Genomic DNA, 15,534 nt, shown 5'->3' on the forward strand with positions numbered 1-15,534 from the left:
TTTTCCCGGCTTCTTGGTTGCCATGACCTAAGCCGCTTTCTTCTGCCACACACTTCTGACATGATGTTCTGCTTCAATAAGATCTAGAGCTATGGAGGTGGCAAACCATGGGCTGCATCTCTAAAACCAGGAGCTAAAATAAACTTTTCCTTCTCTAAGTTATTCTTGTCAGTTTTTTTTAATCATGGCAGAAAAACTGACTGAAACAAATTCCTAGGTTTTTGATCCACTCTGAGTTGACTTTTGTAAAGGGTGAGAGATGAGTCAAGTTTCATTCTTCTGCAAATGGATATACAATTTTCCTAGCATCATTTGTTTAAAAGGCTACCTTTTCTCCAACATACACCTTAGTGAAGTATCAGATGACTGTATCCATGTGGGTTTGTCTCTGAGTCTTTTATTCTATCCCACTGGTCTCTGTGCATGTCTGTTTTGGTGCCAATATTATGCTCTTTGTGTTCCTCTAGCTGGATAGTATAATATGCATCCAGCATCATTTTCTTGCTTAGGATTTCTTTGGCTCTTCTGGGTCTTTTATTGTTCCAAAGGGATTTTAGGACTATTTTTTCTACTTCTGTCAAGAATGTCATTGGTATTTTGATGGGGATTTCATTGAATCTGTATAAAGCTTTGGTGATAATTAATTTTGACAACATTAATTCTGCCTATCCAAGAATGTAGGAGATCTTTCCCTCTTCTAAGATCTTCAATTTCTTTCTTTAGAGTTCTATAGTTCTCATTGTAGAGGTCTTTCACCTTGGATAGATTTATTCCTAAGTATTTTATTTTATTTTGTGATATTATTGTGATAGAATAATTTTCCTGATTTATTTCTCAGAAGGATCCTTATTGGAGTATAAGAGAGCTATCAATTTTTGTATGTTGATATTGTATTCTGCTACTTTGCTTAATTTTTTTTATTAGCTCTAGAAATATTCTAGTATAATTTTGGGGGGTCTTCTTAGATAATGTCATCAGCAAACATAAATAATTTGAATAATTATTTTTCTATTTAAATCCTTGTAATTTCCTTTTCTTGCTTGATTGATCTGGTTAAAGTTTGAAAAACTACGTTGAATAAGAGTTGCAAGAGTGGACATGCTTGTCTTGTTTCTGATTTTAGAGGAAATGATTTCAGTTTTTCTCCATTTAGTATGATGATGTTTTTGTGTTTATCATATATAGCAATCTTGGTAAGAATCTGTTATCTTCCAGAGTTTTGTGTATATTATTCTAAGACCTCCTGGATTTTAAGGTTTGGGGTGAGAAATCAATACAAATTCTAATTGACTTACTTCTAAAGGTGACTTGCTGATTTCCACTTGCAGCTTTTATAATCTTGCTTGTTCTGTTTATTAGCCTTTTTAATTATAAAGTGTCTTGGAGAGGATCTTTTTTGATCTTACCTATTTAGAGTTGTAAATACATCTTCTATTTGGATTTGTGTCTCATTCTTAAGACTTGGAAAATTTCTGATTATTTTATTTAAAAGTTTGTGCATTTCTTTAGTTTGTATTTCAGTGCCTTCATGTATGCCAGTGATTTTTATCTTTGGTCTCTTAATGTTATTCAAGATTTCTTGAATATTCTGATCATGATCTTTTAACATGTTTTCTTTATTGTTGACTTTGTTTTCAAGTTTGTATACTTCATTTTTGAGGTCTGGGAATGTGTCTTCTCTGTGATCCTACTCCATTGGGAAATGCTTTCAATTGAATTTTTAATTTGATTTATTGAGTCATTTCTATTTTTTTTTCAGAATCTTTGTCCTTTTATTGAAATGTTCTTTCACTTCCTATATATTTGTTCTTTTATTAATTCCTTAGATCTTTAAGTTCATTGAACATTTTAATTATCTACTTTCCAAATTCTTTTCTGGCATTTTCTCTATTGTAGTGTCCATGGAAGCACTTGTGTTGTGAGTTATTAGGGGTGGCTTGTTCCCTTAATTTTCCATATTGTTAGTATTTTTACCCATCTTCTGGGATAATTTTCTCTTCTACTTTTTTTTGTGAGGGATTTTTTTTAGTGAATTCTTTTCTTTTTACTGTGTGTCCTGGGTTGGTCAAATATTTCAATGTTGATATTTTCACTCATTTTGAACTTTCTATTATGGCCATTTTCTCATACCTCATTTGGAGGATGTACTAATCCCCTTAATTACAATCACTTTGTCACAATTCTTATATTAATAAATCTTTAAGGAGATCTTTTTGACAGTGTTCTTCACTAACCCACTCATCTGTTTTTCTTGGCCAAATTTTTGCAGTGGAATGTTTTCTTTCTAGGGATTCACTTATTGTGCAGTTTGTTTCTTCCTCAGCTCTGACCCAAAGTGGCCAAGCCTGTTTAAGGAGTCTGGATGCAGAGTTTCACAGTAGAATTCCATTCCCTTCTTGGTGGGTTTCAGACTATGTGCTGGGGCAGGAGAGTGGGATGCATCAGCGGATCCTGCCCTGGGTTCACCAGAGTTGGTCTGAATTTAATTTGTTTCAGTCCCCTTCCCCCACCTGTGACAGAAAGGCTCCTAATCTCAGCACTCAGATTGCCTGTTTCAAGTGAAAGTGCTTTTCTGCTTTTCTCAGCTTTGTAGACTCAATTTTCTGGTGCTGAATCGCTGTTTTGATTCCTTCTTGGAAAGCTGCTATGATAGTATGGCTTCCTCTAAATACCTTATGCCATTCTCCAAAGGGATAGACTTGTTATGAAGCTGTATTCCTGTCATTAAAATTCTATTATGGCCATTCTCTCATAACACATTGGGAGGATGTACTAATCACCTTAATTACAATAACTTTATAACAATGCCTTATATTAATAAATCTTTAAGGAGAGGAAGTGGGAAGTGCATCATCCCCTGTAGACCCAGTGACTCAGGGGGCTAGAGGAGCCAAGTTTGAGGAAAGCCTTCGAAACTCAACCAGAACCTGTAATACCAGCTACTTGGGAGGCTGAGGCAGGAGGATTATAGGATTATAGGAAAGCCTGGGCAACTTAGTGAAACTCTGTCTCTAAATAAAATTTTAAACAGGGTGGAAATGTAACAGAGTGGTAGTATACCCCATATCCTGGCTATCAGGATGCCTGACATTCTCCTTTCAGATCTTTTAGCACCTGTGCAACTGAGTAACGTGGACCTCTTGAACATACGAAAGGAAGCCTAGAGATGCATCCAAATTTGTAGGTCTTACTAATATGTTTTATTAGAAAGAATTGTGAACCAGACAGTGACCTCATCACAAGTATAACTCTTATGCAGAATACATTCAGATGCTAAATTAATGTGTTACATTTATTAGAAGGAAGGATTGTTTGGTAGGTCCTCATAATAAACAAATTGGATCTCATTCTCAGTCATTGACATTCCTACTTTTAGAGTAGGGTCTTTGCCTTCAGCACCCATTTAGTTTTACTATTTTAAATTAGAACCTTGGAAGCAAAAGTATGCTCTAGTTTTGAGAAATCACAATCAATGCCTTGCCCCAATTCCTTATTCCCTCTGCACCCTGACAGACGTTGGTGCTTCCCATATGGCCCTTCATGGTGTGTGGGTCCCCTTCCTTCTGGCTATCAATTTTGATATTTTCACTCAATTTGGATGGATATTATCAGACTCATTTCAATTTGAGTCATCTCTTGCCCTCTTTGTCCTACTAAACCTGAATAATCATAAGAACAATATTTTATTTTTTAAATTATTTTTTAAACCAACAAGGGCTATGAGTCTTCCCTGATCCTGGCTCCTCTTCCTTGCCTTTCTGCAGCCATATGGCCCCAGTGAGTAAGCAGACATTACCATGTGACTGCCCATAGTGCATTGATTTTATAATTGCACAGCATGTGGACCCTATTTAGAGTTTAATGCTATTTAGGAATCCATTCAGAAGTCCAACATTATTAGATTTCTTGGGGGCACCAGCAATAACATTGTCTCTCACTTCACCTGTGACCACCTGCTCTGTGCTGCCCCTGAAACCCCATCCTCCTTCACCCCAAGTGCAGGCAGCAGGCCTAGGCCTCAGCTGCAATACATGCACATCAAATCGGAGGCCATCTCAAAGTTGGAACAAAGAGAAGATCTCTGCTATCATAGGAAAAATCAAGTAGGGAGAGTGGGTGAGTTGTCAGTGATGGCAGGAGAATCCAGGGGCAAGGGCAAGCTCCTTAGGAGCCCAGGATTTACCCAACAATTCTTGAAAGAAGAGGACAAAACAGAGCATTGAATGATGATTTTCTTTTTAAAAAATAAACAAATACATAAATAGAAATATATATATATACACACACATACATACATATATATGTATATATGTATACATTAGTACTAAAATTAAAACGATCAAAGACCATAAAATCTATTTAAATGGACAGTTAAGTAGGGTAAAGGAAGGTAAACATACGACTTCTACTATTGTTTATAATATGAAATTTCTAGAAAAATAGTTAAGGGAATGCCATAAATTATAAAGATGATTATCACAGCAGCAAGACAATCTACTTACTAGAAGGAGAATATGCTTATTGAAAGCTTGTTTTTCAGATAGGGCCAACAAATGGGCAACACAGTAGAATGAAGTTCAGACAAAATATAATCTGCCAATCTGGAAATACAAACTGTTAAATTGTAAATACATTGGATTAAAAAAAATAGCAGTTATATATATATATATATAACTGCTATTTTTTTTAATCCAATATATATATATATATATATATATTAAGTTATATATATATATATATATATATATATTAAGTGAAAAAATCACTTTAATAAGCTGAACAGCAAGAAAGCTGAACAGCAAGAAAGCTGAACAGCAAGGTTTAAAATTAATGTGTGAACACATAAAAATCTGAGTCTAATAACATATCAGGATGCAGAAAACAAAATACAGGGGTAGTAGAAGTGATTGCACACCAGAAGGGGGAGACTTCAATGTTCTGATCTGATTTAATAACAAATATAGTGAACAGAAAAAGCAAGTGAGGCTAAAGGAGAAATAAATACAACATCAGAGAAAACAAAGGAAAAAATCCTTTTTTCATGTTCCATGAAATTTTATTGAAAAAAGTAAAAACATTCTAGGTCATAAGAGAACCTCAATAAATCTTACAAGTCAGTATTATTACCTACAATAGTCTGTAACTAGTTCAATAAAACTAGTAATTAGTAGGAAAATGGGAAGCAGAAAATCTCTTTTCATGGAAATATTGAAAAAATAATATCTCTTGAGCAATTCATAGGAAAAAGGAAATAAGATTAAAAATGCAAAAATTCTAATAAATATAAAATAAGTATTTTATAATGTTAGAACTGTAGGCCATAGTGATGATAAGAGGAAGTTATGACCCCAGCAAGAGCAGTGGCCTGAGGAACAAGAGACCCAGTTCCCCCAGGGCAATGCAGTAAGTACTGAAGACAGTGCAGCTCAGGTAGGATCATTGCTGGTATAGATCAATGGAATGGGATTGAGAGTCCAGAAGGAATCTTTTATCTTTATGATCTGTTGATATTTAACAATGTTGCCAAGACAATTCAATGGGGGAAAAATAATCTTTTCCACAGATGTTGCTGGGACAACTGGTTATTCATGTACACAAACATGGAGTTGGATCCCTTCCTCAAAGCAGGTACAAATATTAACTCAAAATGGATCAAATATTTAAATTTAAATATAAGAAAATCTTTGTTATACTAAGTTAGGCAATGCCTTCATGGTGGCACAGCCTATTCCCTCTGCAGCAGGAGTCACCTGTATCCCTCAGTTGTGAAAAGCCAAGTGTAGGCCCCAGGGGAGGGTGCTCCTGGTTCCAAGGCTTTAAAGTTTCCAGTTCCTGTTGCCCTGCCAGACCTTGTGACCTGCGTGGAGGAGATAAGGAAGTGTCCTTATATCCTCCCATCACCATACATGGAGGAAACACTTCTGATGAATTTGGGAATCAAAAGAGAAGAATCAAGTTCTGTAATTCCTAAATTTTCTAAAATGTATATGTTTACCTTTTATAAATGGATTTAGAATATTAAAACATACGTGCCTACAACATTACATGAGCCTTCGGAAAGCCACCATTGGAGAGATTAATAGGAATTTCACACTGTTCTTTGAGGCCTGGTTAATACTCTTTTCAAGACCTGAGTTTAATTTCAGAAAATGGAACTTTTTTTAAGCTTTTTTTTAAAGTTATAGATGAACACAAAATCTTTTTTTGTTTACTTATTTTTATGTGGTGCTGAGGATCGAACCCAGTGCCTCACATGTGTGAATGAAGCAAGCGTTCTGCCACTGAGCCACAACCCAAGCCCCAGAAAATGGAACTTTTTAAATGGTTCAGAAATATAAAGATTTGTACATCATAAAATATTAAAATCCATTTAATGTGTGATAAGCTTATAAATATTATAGTACTTTTGTGTTTGGTTGTGTTATTTGAATTGCTTTAATGGTTATTATGATTTTTTAAAAGACCTTATTCTTAATATAGTGAAACCATTATTTTGAGTTCCTGTATATTGAACTGCTCTGACCACCAGTGGCACACACATCATGGAGCATGGCTGGATTCTGGACATGGTTTTCTTTTTTCATTTTTGGTGGTATATTTATTACAGGTTTGATGAATGGACATTTGAGAGCAATTAAGATTAATGCTGGGATAGTAGAGGATAGGAAAGGTAGCAGAATACAACAGTTACTAATATGGCATTATGTAAAAATGTGGATGTGTAACCGATGTGATTCTGCAATATTTATTTGGGGTAAAATTGGGATTTCATAACCCAATTGAATCTAATGTATGAAATATGATATGTCAAGAGCTTTGTAATGTTTTGAACAACCAATTAAAAAAAAGAAAAAAAAGAATTACAGTTTAATTATTCAAAAAAAGATTAATGCTGAACACACATATGAACCTTCAAATGTCTCATAAAATCATACAAAAATAAGAAATTGAGTAAGCCCTTTCCTATTAGTTCAGGTGAGCACCTTATCTCCAACATAGGTCCCATTAAACACATAGTCTGAGAAAGGAGACTGGGCTATGGGCTTAGGAAGAAGGCTACATATTGTATACTTTTCTCTGCTGAGTGAGGTTCCTTAAATGAAAAATAAAATTGGAATTCTTTGGAAGTGAGCACTTTGGTCTGTGTTAAAATTCTAGAGCAGTTGATGAATATGACTGAAATTCTCTAGACAAAATACATAAAATGTTATTTTAAATTATTTCAGTAGTTTTTCATGATTAATGTTTAAAATTTTTATTTCAAATCCCGTGTATATTATATGTATGCTATATACAAAGTGTACTAAAGAAGAATTCAATGCTACCTAAAATTGAATAATGTAGCCATACATATATATGTGAACATGGGGATATAAATCCTGCTACTTTAATTATAAAGTCAATGATGACCTCTTTTTTCATAAAAAAGAATTAGTTTTTCCATATGTGTTTCTGTCTTTTCCTCAGCTACTCAGAAGTTGGCATGAGGTGGCTATAATTTTCCTGCTGTCATGTAAAACTAAAAATGAGAACTACTGGGGAATGATATTGACCAAATCATATTGTTATATTATGTGCATGAATGAATAGGTAATAACAAATCTCACTAATATATGTAATTATGATGCACCAATAAAAATATGGGAAACAAAACTTTATTTTGAATAGATTTCACTAGAATCTATTTGCCTGTATTTTTTACTTAAAAAATTTAGTTTTGTAGTATTTTTAAAGAAAATATAGGAGCTACCTGCCATAATATGTCTGAGGATGTTCAATGCAGTTATTTTACTTATAATATTTTTAAATAACTATCCAGGATCAGGGTCTGTGTTGCCAATCCCTGAATAGAGAGGGAATGGATTGGCACTGTCCTTCCCCTGGGCTGTGGGGCTCACTGACAACATCACAGTGCTACACCTGATTCCCACAGGAGATCTGAGTGCTGCACACAGCTGGGCAGGACTTTCCTGTGCCCTTTTCTAGACACAGGCTGATGGTGCTTGAGGAAAGAAGTTATAGTGAGAGAAGTCTCTGTGGAGAAACAGGGGACAGGGGCAGGCAGGTTGGTAGCATTTCTGTGTCCTACCACCCTCCTGAAGACCCTAACTCATTCCACAGTAGGAGCATGACAGGTTGGAGAAATGGAAACAATGTATTTCAAAAAACCAGGCACATCCTGATCTCGGTATTGTGTGGTTGGTTGCTGTATGGCTGTTTGTGATAAAACATTTTCTTTTATAAAAAGCTGTTCTTGCAACTATTTTTCTGATAATAAGAATGATACACTCTAGAAGAAATTTTTAGAAAATATGAAAATACAAATACCTCATAATTTTACTGCTCAACAATACACATTTTTAAGATTTTGGAAGTGTTTCTTCCTATGTATATAGAGAGATAAATATGTTTTTTATTATTTAATATTTCAAACATACAATTTTTTTTTCAAAAATAAAGAACACCTTGACTGATTTTCTGATCAGGACCCTTGCATTTTCCTGTCTAATCTATCCTGCAGTGTTCCCCCAGATATAACCACTAACCTGAATTTAATCTTCATTATTCCTGCATTTCCCTTTAGAATCCATTATGTATGCGTGCATTCTTAAACAACACAGAGACTTATTGTGTGTATTTTGAAGAATTTATAAATGGGATAATGTCCACAGCCAGAACAGTTGTTCTAGAGCAGTGGGATAACTTGCCAAAACACCAAGGGAGAGACACCTGGAGATGGTGGGTGAGATGTAAGGGAAATGCTTTGGGGGGAGGCCCATCGGTGACAGGCTGAATGGGAGGCTTTAGTAGAGTCCAGTGGTGAAGGCTGGACCTTCTTCCCTCACAGTGCTTCACCAAGTAGCACCTCCTGCCCTTAATAATGCCACCCCAGAAGATAATGTCTCCTATTCCTCATTGTGTTTTGTCTGGTGGTGGCCAGCTGAATGAAAGACACCTATCTTTTCTGCAGTGCCTTCAGTTCAAGTTGCATCTGGGTTTTTTTTTTGCTATTTGAAATAGTGCTGCTGAAGATACAGTTTATATGTCTTTTTGTGTACCAGGCACCAGACTAGATGTCTTGCTGGGTCATAGTGTGAGTAATCTGTTCCAGTCCCTCCCTTAAGTGATGTAAGAATTCAGCCTCTCTCCAGTCACTGTGTGGAAGGAGGTTTTGTAGCTTAGGCTGCAGAAGCAGTGACATCATCAGTATTAGCTTGCTTTGTTCTTTATAGTATTAGCTTATATCAGTATTAGCTTGCTTTTTTCTTTTTATCAAGGAGCAGCTATCCTGTCATGCATGCAAAAAAAGTGACTTTCTACAGATAATACTAACATGTTCTAGTTCCCAGCATACATGAGAGAATGTAAGATAGCACTAGCTGGACATTCTGACCCAGGCCTGCTCTCTATAGTCCCTTGACTTAGCCTGGTTCCTGGGAATTTAAAGGAGCATTCCAAGGATGTAGTGCTTTACTGTCCTCTTTTTCTTAAATGATGGTGCCCGTGCACTGTGTGCATGCTTGTGCAAGTTGCTCATTCTAGTCAATAAAATTATGGGTTACATTTGCCCATGTCAAGACAATGTGGCTTATTCTTTTTAATTGCTACAGAGTATTCCATTGAATGGATATACCAACACTTAATTTAGTCATGTTCAAGTTGCATCTGAGTTTTTTTTGCTATTTGAAATAGTGCTGCTGAAGATACAATTTATATGTCTATATGTGTACCAGGCACCAGACTAGATGTCTTGCTGGGTCATAGTGTGAGTAATCTGTTCCAGTCCCTCCCTTAAGTGATGTAAGAATTCAGCCTCTCTCCAGCTGGGCCTAAGATTTGTCATTGCTCCAGATATTCACCAATACTGATTGGTTTGATGGTTTCTGCCTCTCCCCTTGCAATCTCCAGAATATAAATGGTATCTGATTGTAGTTTTAATTGGCATTTCTCAATTGAGATTGTATATATTTTCATATATTTATTGGTCACTTGCATTTTGGGGGGTGCCTGTTCCTACTCCTGGCAGGTTGTATTGGTCTTTTTAGGAAATCTTTCTTTAACAAGAAATATAGCACATTTTCTTCTGAAAGTTTTCACAGTGTAATTTGTACAGTTAGGATTTTAACTCACTTAGATTTGAACTCTGTAGATATGGCCTGAAGTAGAGATGCAAAATTTTAAGTATTGAGAAAAATATTTACATGAGGAGATATTATAAAAAACAATTAATTCAAACCTGTTCACATTATGCAAATGAAGGCAGAAAAAGGAAATAAACCAGAAAACAGATGGCACAAATGGGAAACAAATATTAACATAGCTAAATCCAAAGAGGTCAATGATTTTATTAAATGCAAATGCTCTAATCACATTAATCAAAACAGAGGCTGCAGATTGCTTTTAAAGACTATAAAAAGGAGACCAGTACAGTAGAAGAAAGGGAGCAGGAGAAATAGGTGGAAAGGGGAGATACTGGGGAATGAAATTGATGAAATTATGTTATGTGCATGCACAGATATATTACAATGAAATCCACTATTGTGTATAATTATCATACAGCAATAAAAATAAAGTTCCCAGAAATAGAATTGTTGACAAAAGAAAAATACAAATAAAAAATTAAAAACAATAAAACCTGCTGAAACAAAAAATAAAACATACACCACAAAAACTATATATTGTTTGACAACAGTAACAGCAGTGACTTATCTCTACACATACAGAATATCCATGTACAAAGAGTACAGAATTACTCTTTTTTCCTCTCCAACAACAGAAAAATGAGTTTTTCCTCTTATTATAACATAAACTTGGTCACAGAAGAAAATTCGGCAAGTATAGAAAAGTACAAAGAAAGAAATTAAGTCACCTCTTATCACTATTGAGAGGGCCAACTGTTGACATGCAGAAGGCCTCCCACTAGGGCTATTATTAGCACCCTCGATAACATGCAGCCAGGAATACCCAGGCAGGCAGCCGGCACTTGACCACGGGATAATAAAATGCATTCACACTTTCAGCTTCACTTCTGCTTTATTCAGATCCAGGTGACTCAGAGGCATCAGGCAGCCTATTTTGCAGAAGATAAGCACCTGTCGCCCCAGCTCTCTCCCAAGAACCTCCTCCTGCAGGTGGAACACCAAAACTCATCCTTTATGTCAAAATGGGGTTGATCTTCAGGCTTAAAGTCCAAGTCCTCACTGAAAATTCTCTGGGCTGTGTAGCCAACAATGGAGTATGTGTCCTTATATGCCCTGGTGAAGGCATCATTCAGGGTCTCCAGATCCTTTGCTATGAGACTGTGGTATCATGGGTGAGGTCTGCAGGATCCAGGAACAACTTGGCCACCCCTCTGGTGGAATCCTTCCTGGTCAAGGCTCCTCTTCCAAACAACTCCTTTCCGGAAGTAACATCCAACAGAACTCTGTCACTGTGCAGATGGGCTGATCTTCCTCCTCCCGGCCCTAGTGAGCCCCCTCCTCCTCAGAAGAGCTGCACCAAGGCCCTTGCTTGGCTGGGCATGGCACCTGACTGGCCTAGGCTGCTGGCAGCCCTGGGCCCAACACCAGGACCAGGCCATGGTGAGCACTCAGCGCAGGGCAGGGATGGCCCGCAACAGAGCCAGATTAGTTTTAAAAATAACAATTTTAAATGCTCTAGAAGAAGCTCCCTTTAAATGCAATGCTATATGTAGTTTAAAAGTGAAAGACTTGAAAAAAATACACCATGAAAACACCAATGAAAAGAAAACTGAACCATCTATATGAATGCCACTCAAAGTAGATTTCAGAATGAAGAATACCATCAGGGAGGATGAGGGGCATTCCATGATGATATAAGGGTCATTTTATGAGAAGACACAATAATCCCAATGTGCAATGTCAGAGCTTGTGATAGACCCAACCTGATCTTTTCTTAAAATTGGGAGCAATCTCGCCACAAAGCCATGAAAAGATAATTTTGGCTTTACTATAAATTACTGCAAATTCTGAACCTGTTTGGAATGCCTGCCCATGCCTTGAACTCACTCATGCCTGGCTCTCTGACCAGAGAGCAGCCCTCTCTGAAACTTTAGTGACACCTTATAAATATTGGCCTTCCCTGGCCAGACAACGACCCTCTCTGAGGCTCTAATGGTCCTCATAAATTCTGATGTTGGGGCCAGCAAAAAATGAAAACTACCATTAGTGTTATGCTCGCCAGAATTCTGTTATCTGTAACCCCCCCTTTGTGTAACTTTCTGGGCTATAAAGCTGGGCTGCAGGAAAGCTGCTGCTGCTGTCTTGTTCCCGCCATTTTGGGAGGGAGAGGCAGCCCGGCCGGTCGAATTAATAAGTTTGCTTTAATTTGATTTTAATTGGAGTCAGTGGTCTTTTCTTGCATCCTGGTCTAACACTTGAAAATCAGGAAGAGAAAATTGAAAGAACTTGAAGGAGAACATGATAAATCCACAAGAGGAATTGAAGATTTCAACACCGTTCTCTAAATCATCAATCAAACTGATAGAAAATCGTCAACGGCAGTGACCAGAACAACACCAGAAGCCAAGTACACAGAGTGGACTTTCATAGACCCTCCACCCAACACAGAGGGTACGTGTTCTTGCCAAATGAATAAGGACAGATCACGTCTTGCATCTTAGATCAAACCTAGCAGATTTAAAGGGATGGAAATCACATGTAACACTTTATATGGCCCTATATTAATGTAAAAATCACTAAGAGAAAGATAACACACATTTTACCTCCTCTTCAATTTTCCTTCAGCTGACCTTTGGCAGGAAGTTCCTGACCCTTCCTTGATCCTAGACTTTTCCTTTTAAAGATCCATTGGCTCCAACTTTTCTATGAACTTTTCCCTATCTCTAGCCTTTTAACCCCAGTCAATTTTTACTGGAAATACCCCATTTTTTAGAGTGATGTTTTCTTTCTTGAAGTGATCTGCTTTTTCCAGGTATGCCGACATCTGCTTGAGGTTAGAGACTGTATATCATGTTAATCAGTTGATCATCTTTCAGACAACTAAGCACTTTGGAACTGATGTCAGCAGGGACCAGGATAGAAAGGCCCCAGCCTATGTTTCCCTATCCTCAGGGAGGACTTAGAGCAGCCTGGGCAGGGCATGGGTACTTACGAACACTACACATTGGGATTTTGATGTAGTTTCAAAAGTGGACTCATTTAAACAAAATTAATTCACCAAGTAGACTGTCTTCTCATTCTTGAAAGAATTCACAGAAGTGTGTAGATACTGGTTCAACTTGTTTTCATTTAAAATACCACCAATATTGGGGTAAGTTCACATAAAACAAAATGCACACATTAATCAATGATAAATACATACAGCCATGTAAACAACATGAATCAAGATGCAGCATTTTGTATAATCCCCCAAAGGTTCTCTTCTGCCTCATTTGCAGACAACCCATAGCCCTTGGCAACCACTGATTTTCTTTCTGATGCCATGAGTTAGGTTTAACTTTTCTAACCCTTCATATAAACTTTGTGATTAAATAAATGCAATCTTAGAGCTTATATTCTTTTGCGTTTTTCCTACTTTTTGTGTTTGAGAAATATCCATTGTATTGCATCCATTAGTAGTTTGCTCCTTTTGGTTGCTGAATCTGATTTTATTGTTTTGGGTATGTCTTCTGTTGATGGATATTTGGCTCATCTCCTGGTTTTGACACTGATAAAGCTGCTATGAATGTGTTACTGGAGTTCTTGAAGACCCTAGCCCCAGGGTGTCCCAACAGATCAGGCTGGGCCACCTGTCCCAATATGCCAATCAAAGACAAAGGTAGTGGTGAAGGGCAGGAAAGGAGTTTTAATCAGTGTGACCACATCAGGAAGAACAGGTGTAGGGGTACAGTGGCCATAGATCTTCTTCAAGGCATTGACAGAAACCTCATGATTTATAGAAAAGGCAACGAAGTCAAGTGTTGGGGGTTCAAATGGGAGTTTTCATAGATAGCAAAGTAGCTCATTTTGGTCAGGCTATGCTCTGGTTGATCATTATTTCAGAACTGGTTTTATGAGGTGGCTCTGCAGAAGGCCTTATCACAGTTAAGTGGTACAATCAGTACACATGGGGTGATTGCTCCTGCTTCATGGGGCAGCCTCAGTTCCCATGGGAGGTAATTGCTCCCATTTAGTGGAATGATCTCATCAGGCATGATCTGTCTGTGAGGCTCTGCTAATCCTAGAACACAACTGACTGCAGGTTTAGGGCAGTCACAGGAGACATGTGGGAGCCACTGAAGGGTGGAGGGTTGTAAAAGCTGGCAATTTAATGTCCCTGCAAATCTCAAAAATATCTCTCTTGATGTCCTCAGTCTTGAAGGGGGACAAGATAGGTTAGATAAATTTAGGGCTAATAAACCTTGTATTCTACTCCCGAAGTAACTAATTAGCCTTTGAACAGAACTGAATGGGGTCCTGGTCCAAAATTTAAGATAATAAAATGCAAATTGAAAGCAGAGATGCCAAGCTTTAGCCTGCTTGTTAGTTACTCTTTGGACATTGAAAGGCCTGAGTGAAGAATCAGTACTTTTAGCAAAGTGACTTCTAATTCTCTCCTTAATATATATTTAGTTGTAGATCGACACAATACTTTCATTTTATTTGTTTATTTTTATGTGGTGCCAGGGATCGAACCTAGTACCTCATGCATGCTAGGTAAGCACTCTACCACTGAGCCACAATCCCAGCCTGCAAAGTGACTTCTAATTCTCTAATTACCCACTGTGTATGGATGCATGCTCTTATTTCTCCTGGGTAAATTCTAGGAGTAGGATGGTGAATAATATAGTAGTTCCATGCTTAAATTTTTAGAGAAATTGCCAAACTGTTTTCCAGGGTAGTTGTACCATTTTAATCTAGCAGCAGAATATGGGAGTTCTAGTCCCTCTGTATTCTTATCATGAGTTGGTACTATCAAGTCTTTTTGATTTGATCTATTTTAATAAGTACCATACATAGACATATCTTATTGTGGTATTAATTTTCATTTATTTATTGACTTAAGAGTGTTTTTAATGTGCTTAATAACCATTCATATATTATGTTTTAAAATTTGTATGTCTATTTAGTTGGGTGCAATGGTGTATGCCTGTAATCCCAGCTGCTTGTGAGGCTGAAGTAGGAAGATCATGAGATCAAACCAAGCCTCAGCAAAAGTGAGGCACTAAGCAACTCAGTGAGACCCTGTCTCTAAATAAAATACAAAATAGGGCTGGGGATGCAGTTCAGTGATCGAGTGCCCCTGAGTTCAATCCCTGGTATGCAGCCCCCCCCCACCAAATTTATGTTTATTTAAATCATTAACCTAATTTTAATTAGATTTTTTGTTACTACAAAATATTAAGTTTGCTTTGTACATGTAGATATGAGTTCATTCTCAGATATCTATATTATGAAATGTTTCTCCCAGGTACGGCTTGCTTTTACTTTCCCAGTAGTCTTTTTTTTTTCATTCTAATCTAAGTTTATTCAGTACATTTTCATCACTCTATACAACAATGTACAAATCCAG

This window comes from Urocitellus parryii, assembly GCF_045843805.1.
Source record: "Urocitellus parryii isolate mUroPar1 chromosome 13 unlocalized genomic scaffold, mUroPar1.hap1 SUPER_13_unloc_8, whole genome shotgun sequence".
In the NCBI taxonomy this organism is placed as follows: Eukaryota; Metazoa; Chordata; class Mammalia; order Rodentia; family Sciuridae; genus Urocitellus; species Urocitellus parryii.